Source organism: Empidonax traillii, unplaced genomic scaffold, assembly GCF_003031625.1.
Source record: "Empidonax traillii isolate 1590-97213 ecotype Southwest subspecies unplaced genomic scaffold, ASM303162v1 scaffold163:size1593379, whole genome shotgun sequence".
Lineage (NCBI taxonomy): Eukaryota > Metazoa > Chordata > Aves > Passeriformes > Tyrannidae > Empidonax > Empidonax traillii.
Genome location: NW_020955356.1, coordinates 22694 through 37166, shown reverse-complemented (window position 1 = coordinate 37166; position 14473 = coordinate 22694).

Below are 14473 nucleotides of genomic sequence, written 5' to 3'. Positions count from 1 at the left end.
TTTCTTGCTCTCTCTTCCTCTGTGGTCTCCTATTTCAGGTGCTGTGAGGCATAGCAAATGAAATGGTTCTATTTGTTCCCTACCTCTGTACCCCACACTTCTGTATCTTTTCTATTTTTACTCTATTCTTGCCAGAATTTCCTTCATGCCCTAGCCTGCCTCGGGGCCCTGACCACAAACACCATGCCTCTTTCTCCTCCTCTGAATTGCCCCCTGATGCTCAGAAATCTTTTGGTAGGCAAGGAAGGACTGAAAGCAGCACAGCAGCTCCCCCACCAGCAGCGGCAAAGCAACAATAAAGACAGACCAGAAAACAGGTTGCTTTGTCAAAGCAGGCTCTGGCTGCCTCTCCATAGGATAGCCCCTTGTTCCCCGAGGGATGTGTTCTTTTGCACCCACAGAAGAGAAACTTTTTGTTAGTCACTGATATGCTTAGTATGGCAAAGTATTGTCTAGTATTTTCTGATGCTTTTGGATGCCTGATTTGAGACATGTGAAACTTTAAAACTCTTTAACTGTCCATGACTTTAGGAAGAGTTACAGGTACAGAGGTCTGCTGAAATACCTGGTGCCGGATTTTTGTTTGTTTGTTTGTTTTTAATTTTTCCTTTTCCCTTTTGCATTTATTAAGCAGAAGTGACACCTAGTGTTGAGTCGAGGACAGGTCCGTGTCTGTCACACTCGTGCTTGGACCAAGGACACTAAAGGGTTTATGAGCACAACCTGCTAATAAAACATGAAAGGAACAAAATGCCGGATGCGTTTTCTGAACGTGCAGGTTTTGTGAGCTGGCTTTCTCAGACAAATGTGCTGTAAAGCCCCTGCTTCTCCCCAGTGCTAAGCATCTAATTAATCTGGGTCTTTGTGTTTGTGGAGCCCAGTCTAGCAACTATGCCATGGATACCCATACATTCATTTGTTATACAACCCAGAAAGCAACCCAGTTGGGTTTCTCACACTTTGAACTAAAAGTTATTCACAGATGATCTGTTAAATTGTTTGCTTGTTTGTTGCCCCTCAAGGGTTTGGTAGTAAATGCATCTTAGTCTGACTTTGTGTGGGGGCTGTTCACAGCTTGGGATTCTGTGGTCCAGTTGCATGTTCCTAGGTTGCATTTTTGGGGACTGTTTCATTTGAGAGACAGAAGTCTGAGAGCCAAAAGTGAGACTGACTTCATCTTTGTGGTGAAGAATTACTTTACCAGCCCCAACAACTGCAAAGAATGTAAAAATCAAATAACTACCCCCTCCAACCACAAAACCTCCTACGAAACAAAGGAACCAGTGTCCTGCTCCCTTGAGTTCAAAACTACCAGACAAAAAAACCCCAAACAAACAAACAATCAAAACACACACACACAAAACCCCCCAACCAATCAAACAAAAAACGCAAAAAAAACAACTATCAGAAACTGGGGAGGTGCAGTTTATGTCTGATTTTATTATTTTTTTAATCCTCTTGTTATAAAGTAAGGAATTAAACAGATGAGTAATTCTTGAGATACAGACTAAGGTATCCACTGTGGTAGAGCAGGATAGGAACACAAGAGGTTTCGGTGGGCTGAAGGACTTTGCTGTTAATTTGATTTTTTCACCATTTTACCTTTTTGAGCACTGTGAAGTGAGTGCATACGAGAAATCTACTACTTTAAATGAAACTGTTTTATCACCCTGCAATCTAGCAGTGAATAGTCTCTAAACAAGAACAGAGAAAGCCAGTTTTATGAAGAGATAAAAATACTTTAGTCTTCAGTCTTTGCTTGTTGAAGTGTTTTTTTGCATATTTGCTCATTTTCAAAGAATTTTCATATTCATCATTCATCTCATTCTTTCTATTGCTTTTATCTGAGGGCAATAGAGGAAGAGGGGTTTAACCCTTTCCTCTTGGAGTTTTCTTCTCTTTTGCTTTTGAAACAAGCTTTCTTTTCCAGATTTTGAGATACTGCTGTTTCTGCAGGAAGGGAATAGGGGGAAGTTTGGGAAACTTGGTCTTGTGAAAGGTGTCACTGCCCATGGCATGGGGGTTGCAATTAGATGATCTTTAAGGTCCATCCCAACCCAAACCATTCTGTGATTCATAAAGAAAAAAAGCAAACAAACCCAACCCACAAAGAAAACTCCATAAATATTTCCAGTGCCAAACCCCTAGCCCCACCCTATGGTATTCTCCTTTTTTTTAGTGGCTTACTTCCTTGTGCATAAAGCACCACATAAGTGAGATTAGCAACATTTAAATCTATATAGTTTTCAATCCCAATAGTACTAGGAAAGATGGTCATTACAACCAAGAACTCATTTGTTTTTTGTGAACCTGGGAGTATTTGTATAGAGATCCTTTGCCATCTTTTTGTATCAATATATTCCATCACATATCACCTTTTGGTTTTCCTTGAAGCCATGAAAAGCCCCGCTGCCAGCTTTGGTGCTCTGCAGAGAGTAAGTGGGTGATTTAGGAGTCCACTGTTGCCTGCATCACCCTGTAACATAGCTGAGATACACTCAGTCTTTGTGATGCCTTCATGGCTTACACATTTGGCCAAAGGGCTTTTCTGAGTCTGCAGGTGCTGAGAAAGATGAGAACGTTTAGTTCATGATTAATCATGTCACATTAGATATATACTTTTATTTTAGGAACACAACTAAATAATTGAATGAGTAAAACATCCTAGCAGGCTAAGATGAATGACTGTTGTTCACTGGCCACATAAATCCATCCTGTTCTAGGCTGTTTTAGTCTTTCTTTCAAGCATTCCTCGCACTGGTGTGCTCATTCTCCCTCTCTTCTCTAGCCAGAGAGCAAACACAATGGTTGAGGAGTGGAACCTTCCCCTTTCCCGTAGCACTGAACTGTAGGTCGAGGTCACTGCAACACACAAACCCATGCTCTGAAAGTGTGATTGTGTGATTTTCCTGTACGGAGAAGTGATTTCACATATAGCTGCTGCTACAAAGTGAGGGCCTGCTTCTCTCCAAATCCCAAAATGAAAATTTCAATTGCTCTACTTCCAGCCTCTGCAGAGCAGCAAAAGAACGAATCATGTGGAAAAAACTCAAAACTGCAACTATGTATTTTTATGCTGGCTTAGTTCTGTGATCTGGTACACCATGGGCTCAGCCAAGCACTGGTGAAAGACATGCAGCATGAGGATTTGGCTGGAGCTAGTGTACAGGCTGCTTGTTTCGGCAGGGATAAACCGTCTCCCTTTCCAGCTCCCCATCTTTTCTAGTAACTTCGTACCTGACAGAGCAGGGATGCCTGAAGCATCCCACAGTGAACTAATGAAGATCACATTGCTTCCTCCTGCTGTAGTACAGCCTTCTGGTGTGCTGGCCAATGAACCCATCTGAAAATACATTACAGAGAGAACCTGCTTTGTGAAAATAAGAAAAAATATTGCCACTGCAGCTCTGCTACGGCCTCCTTGCCCTGCTTTACCAGCTCTGCATCTCTGTGGCTGCTCAAAAGGCTATGCAGGTGAGGAGGGGGAAGAGAATTTTTAAAAACCCTGCTTAAATACCACTTCTGTCACCTGGATATCTCCCACTGAAACTCTTTGGAAAATTAAGGTTGTTCATTATAGGTGCTTCCCACGTAAGCAAAATGTAAACTGCAACCACCACAAAAGATCTACAGCCTGTGTGTCACAAAGTACTTCAATATATTTTTTATTACTGCAATTCATATGGCTTCTGAAGGATAAGGACAAACAAGAACCAAAGTTCTAAGGTTTTATCAAGATGGTGGTGCTTTAAGAGACCTTTGACACAGAGCAAAGAGATGACTGGCTGCAGGAAGATCAAAATTAAAATGAAATAGTTAATGATTTTTATTCCCTGAGTGTAATATTGGCCAGTGCCCAGTTCTGTTGACTGGGGCGTTTCACAAGACTTCTGTGCAAGCTATAAATGCAGGCAGGTGCGACACCTTCCACAAACAGCAGCTCCGGACCGCAAGGATTGCCCTCAGCTCTTCCCATCTCTGAAGCTGACATCAAGGTGAGAGGCACACTTTTTATATGAAAACCGTAATGGTTTCTTGTGCAGGTGCTGTGAAATGCAGTTGAAGAGAGAGGGGTTTAGTGTTGAGATGAGAGCCACAAGCACATGTGTGAGGGTCTGCTGTCTGTATTCTGTGGACACTTATCCCACATTTCAGGTGATGAGAAGACGGCTGCAGGACAAACATACCTTACAAAGGGAGAGTGTGGAGAGGGCCACTGATATGTAATTCTGATGGGTGAAATTAGATTATTTTACAAACTTCTCTTCATCATGGGATCTTTATGCTGTATCAGCAAAATTAACTGGCTTACTATTATTACTTTTTCTACAGGTAAAAGGTAATGGTGCTTAATCAGTAAGTTAAAGTTCAGGTTCTCCTGGCTTCCATAAATTCTATTGCAACTGTGAAAAAATGCTTAAATGTTTTTAATCACATTGTGAGATTTTTTAAAAAGGTCTAAGGGATTGGGTGTGTGTGTGTGTGTGTGTGTGTGTGTGTATTACTTATTATGATCCACCTGTCTTGCAGTATTAATCTGGCTTTTAACCTTACTGGGCATACCTGTTCTTCTCCCATCCTTTCTCAGAATCAGCTAGAGGAACTGCTTTTTTGCCTCATATATATATATATATATATATATATATATATGCTCTGAAATCTAAATCTTTGCTCTGATGATTGTTATATGATATAAAGAGGGAGTTGTTGCCCTAACTGGCTGCTCATGACCGTTCCTGAAGCTGTTACTAATAAATATTATAGTTCTTTAACTGAATCCAGATGAGTGTGTGGATTTAGATCCGTGTATTCTCAATAGTGTTAGAAAAAGATATTTACAATTTGAACTTTAGTCTGATTCAAAGAGATGGTGCTTAGAACTTGATTGCTTCTCAGTGTATGTCAAGAACAGGAATCTCTTGATTTCAGTAAAATCTCATATAAAAAGAGAAATAAGGTATTTCAGTGAGTCTAAAGCTCATTTCTGCCCTTAAAAAAATAGCCCTTTTTTCCTATTTGAAGTACAAAATGCACTTTTCTTTAGAAATTAATTGTATGTTTCACTGCTTTTATATGATAACCTATGTGGATCATGAAACCTAGTCCAAACAATGAGGGTCAGTTTCTAAAACAATTCTCAATTGCAGCATCAAATATCAGTGGAAAGATTTATCACCAGTTATATATTTTATGTCATTATTATTTAACATATACCAATAAAATGTTAAACTAAATGCTCAGATGTCCCTTATACAAAACCAAAAATATGCAACTAAATAAAAATGGATGGTTCTGGTGTACATACCTCATTTTACTTTTTTCCTCCAAATCCAAATTTCTGTGCCATGTCCTCACTCTTTCACAGCTGTTTCTATGTTTATTCTCTGCTAAAAAAGTTTTACTTTTCTTTTTTTTACCTTTTGTCCACTATGCTTTCCAGCATTTCATGTCTAGTGTGTAAAGGCTTCTCACAAGCATTTCCTGTTTTCTGTTTTCATTTTCTGTAGGTTATCATCCAACTTCTACTGCAGAATATCTGAACTTCAGAAGTCCTACTGAGATGGGAAAAATCATCATTTATGAGCACGCCAACTTCCAGGGTTTGTCCAAAGAATTGACCACTGACATTGCCAATCTAAAAGATGTAGATTGGAATGATTGTATCTCCTCAGTGAGAGTCATTGGCCAGCCTTGGGTGGCTTATCAGCATGCAAACTATGCAGGCAATTTAGTGGTATTTGAGGAGGGAGATCATGATTTTGTTGGTAAAAAGATGAATGATAGGATCAGTTCTCTGAGGGTGATCACTGAACATCTGCACGATCCTCAGATCACCCTCTATGAACATGCTGATTACCAAGGGAAGAGCAGAATAATAAGAGAAGCCACCAATCTGGCTAGGGGACATGACAATGACACCACATCTTCTCACAAAGTCCAGAGAGGTGTCTGGCTGTTGTGTGAGAACAGTGATGGAAGCGGATTTCAGTACATTGCACGAGCACATGAACACCTTCCAAATTACAAGGCAATCAAATTCAATGACAAGCTTTCATTCCTGCGTCCCCTTCGCCCGGGTCATCACTGTTAGACTGAAAATCCTGCAAGACCTAGGGAAGATGCAGCCCCAGCAAGAAATTGGAGACCTAGATCTCTGCCTCTGCTTGTGTCATTTTTTCCCCCGTGTCACAGGAACAGCAAAGATACAAGAGCTCCCTGCTGTGCTTCCCTGCAGATCTGTACTTCTTAATCCTGCCTTGCACTCTTCTCCCACCCCATGAATGCAGGGATTTTCACACCTGATCATATAGAAGAGACTCCAAGCTAAGAGGCATGCCAGGGGCATGTCAGCTATTGCACTCACAACTGGTGATGCCCTGTACTATGGAATGTAGAAGCATTGCATGTTGCCTCTGCTGCCAGCTACATAAAAAAAATGTGAATATATAACCAGCATCACTTCATTTGTAATTTGATTTACAATGCCCTTGCAATACCATGGCCTCTGCCACTGCCTGTAATCCATTTTGTGCTGATGCCATTAAAAATTCTTTTGCAAGCAACAGTGTGTCTGTTTTATGCATTATTGTGGACAAATATTGCTGTTTCATGATAAGATGTCTCTGTGTGTCCTGAAAATGGTCATTTGTAAGCATTTTTCATGGAACTCTCATGAAAAATTTTACCTCTTTCCAGTTTATTTAATCTCAAGGTTTTGATCACACTGATAATATAGTCTTCTCTTGCCCTAAATTACAGGTGGCTTTTGCTAAACTTGTATCCCAGTCTTTGAAGGTCCCACCACCCATTGCTCTCAGTGTAGTGCTTAACAGACCATTGCATCTTTCAGTTTCTCCAGAGGGGATGTAGCATACCCACTCAATGCCATATTCTTTAGCCCAGGTATCTATGAGGTTGTTTAAAGAGACCCATGGGAAGCCTGACTGGCAGTGAAGACTGAAGCAAATAACTCACTGACTACCTCAGCCTTCTCCATATCTGTTGCTATCAGTTCTCCCTTCTCATTTATCTGGGGTGTACACTCTCCTTGGCCTTTCTCTTCTGACCTATGTGCTCATAGAATCTCTTCTTGTTAGTCTTCAGATCCCTTGCCTAGTCCCATTCTATCTGTGTCTTGCCTTTCCCAACCAAATCTCTCCACATCTAAATCATGCCCCGGTACTCTCCCCAGGCCACCTGTCGCTGCTTCCACTGGTTGTTCACTTCTTTCTTATGCCTTAGTGTGAGAAGCAGGTCCTTGCTCAGCCATGCCAGCTTCCAGCCTGTCTTATTTCCTACAACATGGGGTTGGAGAGCTCTTGCACTTTACAAAAAGTGACCTTAAAAGTTGCCAGGTCTGGTCCCCGCTGGATGTGAGAACACTTTTCCTGGGGGATTTCATTCACCAGCTCCTTAAACAGCTGGAATTTTGCTCTTTCAAATCTTGGGATCCGGACTTTGCTCCTCGCCAGGCCCGTGTTCTTTAACATAACAACCTCAGCCCAGGCTGCAAAAACATACTGTGCAACACTCTTGCTTGGGAAAGACTGCAGCATTGGCACCTCTGTGCCTTCAGCGTAAGGATAAAAAGCATCTGCAGGTCTCCAACCCTTCAAAACTGCAGATGGCATTAAGAAGAGTAAAAAGACTGCTTCAAAATGAACAATCAGGAAAAACTTCCACAGAGAGGATTATTACTAATCCACAGTTTAGTGCAAATGAACTTTTGAACAGAATGCTGCATAAGGAAGGCTTGTAACCAGTGATATTCCAAAAGGAGATGTCTACCGGATTCAGCAATGACATCATATCTTCTCACAAAGTCCAGCAAGGTGCCTGGCTGTTGTGAGAACACAGTGATGGAAGTGAATTTCAATATGTTTCATGGGAACGTGAACACCTTCTATATTACACAGCAATCAGCTTCAATGACAAGCTTTCATTCCTGCATCCCCTTTGCCTGGGCCATCATTCTTCGACTCCAAATTCTACAAGACCTAGGGAAGATGCAGCTCCAGTAAGAAATGGGAGACCTAGATCTCTGCCTCTGCTTGTGTTGCTTTTTTCCCCCATGTCACAGGAAGAGCAAAGATGCAAGAGTTTCCTGCTGTGCTTCCCTGCAGATCTGTACCTCTTAATCCCGCCTTGCACTATTTTCCCACCCCATGAATGCAGGAATTATTGTTCTTGATCATATGAAAGAGACACCATGCTAAAAGACATCAGGGTGTATAACACATTTCAGATGTTGCTGGCATTCCAGAGTCCTGTACTATGGGATGTAGAAGCATTGCATGTTGCCCCTGTTGCCAGGTGCATGAAAAAATGTGAATATATAACCAGCATCACTTCATTTGTGATTTGTTTTACAATGACCTTGTGGTACTGTGGCCTCTGTCATTATCTGTAATCCATTTTGTGTTGATGCCATTAAAGAATCTTCTGCAAGCAACAGTGGGGCTGTTTTATGTACTGTTTAGTATAGGCCAATATTGTTCTTCCATAATGAGATGTGCCTTTGTATCCAGGGAAGGATTCATGCAGTCACTTGCAAACATTTTTCCTGGACCTCTTCTGAAAGATTTTATCTCGTTTCCACTACACTGATCAGTAGAAGTGGGTTCAGGCTTGACTCAATCAAACTAAAAGTCTTGGTGAGCTTCTTGATCACTGCTGTGATCCTGGCCACACTCTTACCTGCAGACTGTACTTGACTATCACACATTTCATTTTATCTCATACAATCACACTGATGGATCATACTGACAATATAGTCTTCTACCATCCTAAATTCTTAATCTAACAGAAAGTTCTGATAAATTTGAAGTTGACTGATTAGTGCATCCCAATGGGAAACCTTGTTCAATTTTTTAATCCTGTAATGTCTTGATAAAGGATGAGGAATGTCAAGCTATTTCATGAACTGTTTTGCCATGTGCAAGTTTATCTGGAAGTGCAGAGTCACATCCTCCTCTATCACTGTCGAATGACAGCTGCACTTGCTCCCCAACCCGTATATTATGACAGCTGTCTCACTGCAGCTCCACGCTGCAATGTTTATGTATCTCTGCACTGACCTCCCATTTGCCAACAATTCTCTTGTATTTGTAGCTGGTTGGTCAGCCAGGACCTGCACTTGACCTTGTTGAACCTCATGAGGCTCACATGGTGCCAGTCCTGAAGCTTGTCAAGGTCCCTGGGAATGGTCCCTTCCCTCCAGACCATCAAACCCACCACTCAGCTTGGTGTCACCTGTGGACTTGCTGCGGGTGCACTCGATCTCACTGTCTGTGTCACTGAAGGAGACATTAAGGAGTTTTGGTCGCAGCAGGGACCCTAGAAGGGTTACCAGTTTCCATTGGCCCTGACAAGGTCTATTGTGTGTGTGGTAGCAAAGGCAATGATGTGTCAGTAGCACAGCGCTACTGCTTTGAGAGAAGGTATTCCCCCACGGGAGAAGAGGTATCTAAAGATTTCTTATCGTTTACCAGAGAACTCACTTAACCCGTGACTTGTTTAGATAGGGTGGTTCAGCAAGGAGGTATGTTAACACTTCAATATTTCAAACCACTTCCTGCTTATTATGTCTTTCTGTATTTGTATTTATCCATAGAGGACAGGGAGGGGATTTGAGACAGCCAGCATAGCCTTACCAAAGCCTTCACGTACTGATCTGCAGGATCAGTACAGTTTGGGGGATGAATGGACTGAGAACTGCCCTGCTGAGAAGTAGCTGGGGATAACTTTTGGATGAAAAACTGTACAAGACCTGGCAATGTGTGCTTACAGGTTAGAAAGCCATCTGTGTCCTGTGCTGCCTAGAGTGTAGCCAGAAGGTTGATTCTCCCCCTCTAAGCTGCTATGGTGAGATCCCACCTGAAACAGTGAATGCAGCTTTGGAGACCTCTTACTGGGGCCTTTTGAGTTTGGAGAAGGTAGATTTAGATCGCACGTTTGGAAGAATATTTTTATGGCGGGGTGGTGAGGCACTGGCACCGATTGCCCAGAGAAGCTGAGGATGCCCCACCCCTGTAAGTGGTCAAGGCCAGGGTGTATGGGACCTTGAGAAACCTGGTCTAATGGAAGATGTCCCTGCCCATGGCTTTGAATGTTTCCATGGTTGGAAGTATATAATCTGTAAGATCCCTTCCACCTTATTTAGTTTTGTTTTGATCAAAAACAGAATATAAAAAAATGCAGAACTGTCACATCCAAAAATGTTGCAAAGGCTTCTTTAAGGTTTTCAGTAGCAGGAGCATAAAGTAAAGGTGCAGAATGACTGTGAACCTTCAGTGTGTGAGATCACATTTGATAAGATGGCAAGTGAGGGTCTGTGGAGGAGTTGGGAGGGAAGTCTGACCCTGGAGAAATGGAATTTATAGAGGTCCAACAAGTAATCCCCAAGTTTTTGTCCATATGACTTGAAAAGAGCATGAACTTTTCTCATTGCAATTGAATAAAGGATCAAATTTGCCAGAGAATGACAAAGGTTTTTTTAATTTTCATTAGAATTACTGATAGAAAAATTTAGGCTGGAAGAGTCCTCCCTAATCCAAGCCTTTGTTCACAGCAGAGCTACCTCCAAAGATGATAAGGTTACTCAAGGCCATCTTCAGTTGGTTTCTGAACAACTCCAAGGGTGGAGATTCCCCAGCTTCTCTGGCCTTTCTGGCAGCACTGAGCAACCCTTGGAGTGAGATTTCTTCCCCTTATTTTCAATCAATCAGAGTTTCCCTGTTGCCAGTTAAAGCTCTTGCAAGTTGTCCTTTTGCTGTGCACCTCTGAGAACAACATCCTTGTTTTCCTCCGGACTGAACAGAACCATGTCCCTCAGACTCTCCTGGTACAGGGGATGCTCCAGTGCCATCCAGTGGCCGGTTTGGGTCTCTCACCACTTTGTGAAGGTTTATTTTTTATTGGGGCATTTGAAACACATACAGTATTCCAGATGCAGTATTCCAGTTCTGAGGAGACAGGAATAAACTCTTCCTTTACATTCCTACTCCAGTTCCCATGCTGTCCAGTATGCAGCTGCTCTTCAACTTCTTGATCACCAACGGACTGGAGTGAGAAAGAGACAACTCAGACACAAATAAAATTATTTTCTCCGTGGTTGTATACGCTAAATATTGTCAGTCTTGGGGCAGGGTAAAACCTTTACAGAAACAGTAAGTAGAAGAGCTACTCTTCAAAATGAGTATAATAAAGGAGTAATTTGGGTGGAAAAGAGCCAAAACAAGAGAATCCTTTGCTATATAATTACATAAAAGTTAGAGGTAGGAGGTCAGGATGCTTTTTTGTTTCCTCAGAGCACACTCCAGTGAGTTTAGATGTGTGACTCAACTCTGTGTGTGAGAGGGCACGTGGCTGAAATCATTAGGAAAACAAAGATGGCTGAGCACCCTCAGTGTTGAGAGGAGCATGTGAGATAACATCTATGAAACACTAGAACACTAGTAAAATTTCACCTCATAACAGAAAAAAATTGCAATCTGCTTATGCTTTTCTTGAGTTGGCAGCAAACTGTTCTCCTAACTGTCCAACCTACCGTGAAATTTTGCTTAGATGTTCCAGTCACTGATGAGAAGAAAAGGGATGAAGAAAAGGGACAAAGGAAGTCAAGAAATTGTGCACACCTGTTAGATCTCAAACGCTTTAAACAAGTAATTGTTCCATGCAGTCAAATATTAATAAAGCTGCTGTATGCAAATAGAAATGTGGTAACTTTTTTACTTGGGGGAAGCAGGGAAATTTGTTATAAGATGATGCAGATACTATTTGCTTTGATCCTTTTGCAACCCTCTGAGTACATTCTCTTTCCCCAATAGACAATTTTTCAGGAATCCTGAAAATAAGGCTTGACCAGGAATGAAACTGGGGATAGCGCCTGTGGTGTGTCCTAGACATGATTCTTACCCTAAATGGGATGGAAATCTAGAAGACATTGAGGGGAGGTGTATGTGTGTTGGGAAGTAGGGGAAGAGGGGGAAGGTGCACCTGTATGTTTTTGCTGAGAAGCTATGAAGTAAGAGGGAGGGGAAGACAGGGATATTTCCACACAGACTAGCCTCTAAATCAACTGTAAGCATGCAGATCTTTAATGTGAGATAGTCAGGGGAGACCCTGGTTTGCCTGAGTCAGGTACAAATACACAAACGTGAAGCAGATGTTCAGCTTCTCCCATTGAAGTGAAGGAAATTGTATGTCTGACATTATGTATGCCCTTCCACAGGGATGGTTTTCCCAGACACTGTGCTTTACCATAATTTTCTACTCCAGCCTCCTTTCTTAAACCTTGGGAATATACTTGCATTTTATATCATCGAGATAAGGTCAATCAGAGCAACTGGTATACTCTACATTTCCCTCTGACCTATCACATGCTAATTTTTCCATGTAGCCAGCTGCCTTTTTGCTGTTTCTCCAGAGTTTCTGAGTTGAAAATCTCACTGAGAAGATAAGAAAAAACAAAACAAAACAAAACAAAACAGGCTGTGGACTGTGTTTTAGCATTTCCAGTTTTAACTGCAGATGGTGCTCCCTCCCCGAGGAAAAATTACTGTAAAGAGCAATACAGGGATCTTTCACCCAGTCCAGCAGCATCCCACAAATTGCCTTGGCTTGTTTGCAGCCTTGCCAGTTCACTTAACCAAAGAAACCTTCCAGCTTAGAAAGCTTCTGTGATCTATATTTTGGGCATCCTGCTATCCAGTCCATTAACCAAGTTACCATGGCTGCAACTTGCAGTCAGATGCAACTCTTTTACAGAGTGCTGGGCTTCACTCTCATACTTCCCTCAAAGTCTTTGCTTTCCAAAGCTGTGGTTCCCACTCAGGTTTTTTAGCTGACGACTTCCAGAAGCAGGCTTACGTATTTCAATGCTGGGATCCTCATTCTGTAATGTCAATCCAATTCATAGTGCTTTATAATGATTTTGGACCAGGAAATGGCAAAACCCATCAAATGTAGCTCATACTGGACTCCTGTTCTTCCAGATGGTCCAGAACTCAGATGTTCACAGAAGAGGGGCACTATAGGTATTGATCCTGCAAGATACCACTTCATACCTCATCCTTAACAAAGTCAGCTTCAACTTTGTTAGGGACCAATGGCAAGGCAACTCTACAGTCCACATGTGATCATCTATCTCCTCAAGCATGGGTCAAGTTCATTTCTTGTTTGCTCTAATAATGCTGTCATATAGTCCTCTATGCTTCAGCTTACAAAAACCTGTTAAATAACAGAATTGTTAAAGCTGGACTATCCTTTGCACATCCTGAGGTCCATTCAGATTAACTTTCCAAGGGCATCAAAATTTTTAGAGATGTCAGTCTTTGAAAAGATGAATGGAAATAGTGACAAAATGGTAGAATGACAGACAGTATGGATGTAGCTATTTGTTGGTAACCACATCCTCTGAATTTCCAAATTGAGAATTACAGCTTAGTTTAAAGAAAAAAATAATTCTGGAGCCATTTGAGAATTTCCTGTTGATAATATCTACAAAAGCTTCTATAAACCAAAGTGTAAATGTTTTCTAATGTATTTCCCTCAGTAACTTTGTGTACTATGTAAAACTACAGGCATGTAGTCTTGCCACGTACAAAATACAAAAGTTATCAGAATAATCAGAATTTTTAGATTAAGAAATTAGGACACATCAAGGATTTATCACACATGGACTGCATGATGAAGGTTTACATAGTGGTAGTTCCTTAGCTAGGAGGTAGGTGCCATTAAAAATCACACATGGTTTAATTCAAATAGGGTTTCTGCTTCTGTATGGTTAGACTGCTACTGAGAGAAATGCAAACTCATCTGAAGTTTGTTTTGATGTCACTGCAATGATGCTGTGCAAAATCCTGAATTGAGGGTCCTTCTATGGACTATCTGTGGATTCAAGAGATGATTAGTAAAAGTTAATTTATTATTTCTGTATGTTTGCAGGAGGAGATGCAGGGAAATCATTGCTCTGAAGTAGTTAAGCTCTGCTATGAATAAAAACTTAATGTGTTATTGAGCCATTTAGCATATTTCTGAGAGTTTAGGAATTAAAAAAAGGCAATAAAATGCATTTCCAGGTGATCAAATGTACCATTACAATCCATGGCATAAGTTTTTAATTTCTCTTAACCTTACACTGTTACACATCAGTCTACAGAGACAGTAGGGTTTTAAGAAAGCGTTCTAGTTTATGTGTTGAAAGACAGGAACCATAATTCACAATGTGATCCACTGTAGTTCAGTACTGAAATAACTGACTGCCTGAAGATCTGTACAAAAATGGAAAAACTGAATCCAGTCCCCCTACCTTGTTCATGTCACTTAGAAGTCACCACAGGATACCACATGAAAGGAATTGCAGATGAGCTGAGTTTGAGAGCTCTGAGGAAAGACCAACAGTTGTTTTGGGAAGGAAATGAGACAGATGAATGTCAAACATTTGTCTAAATTTCTAAGTTACTATTCTAGT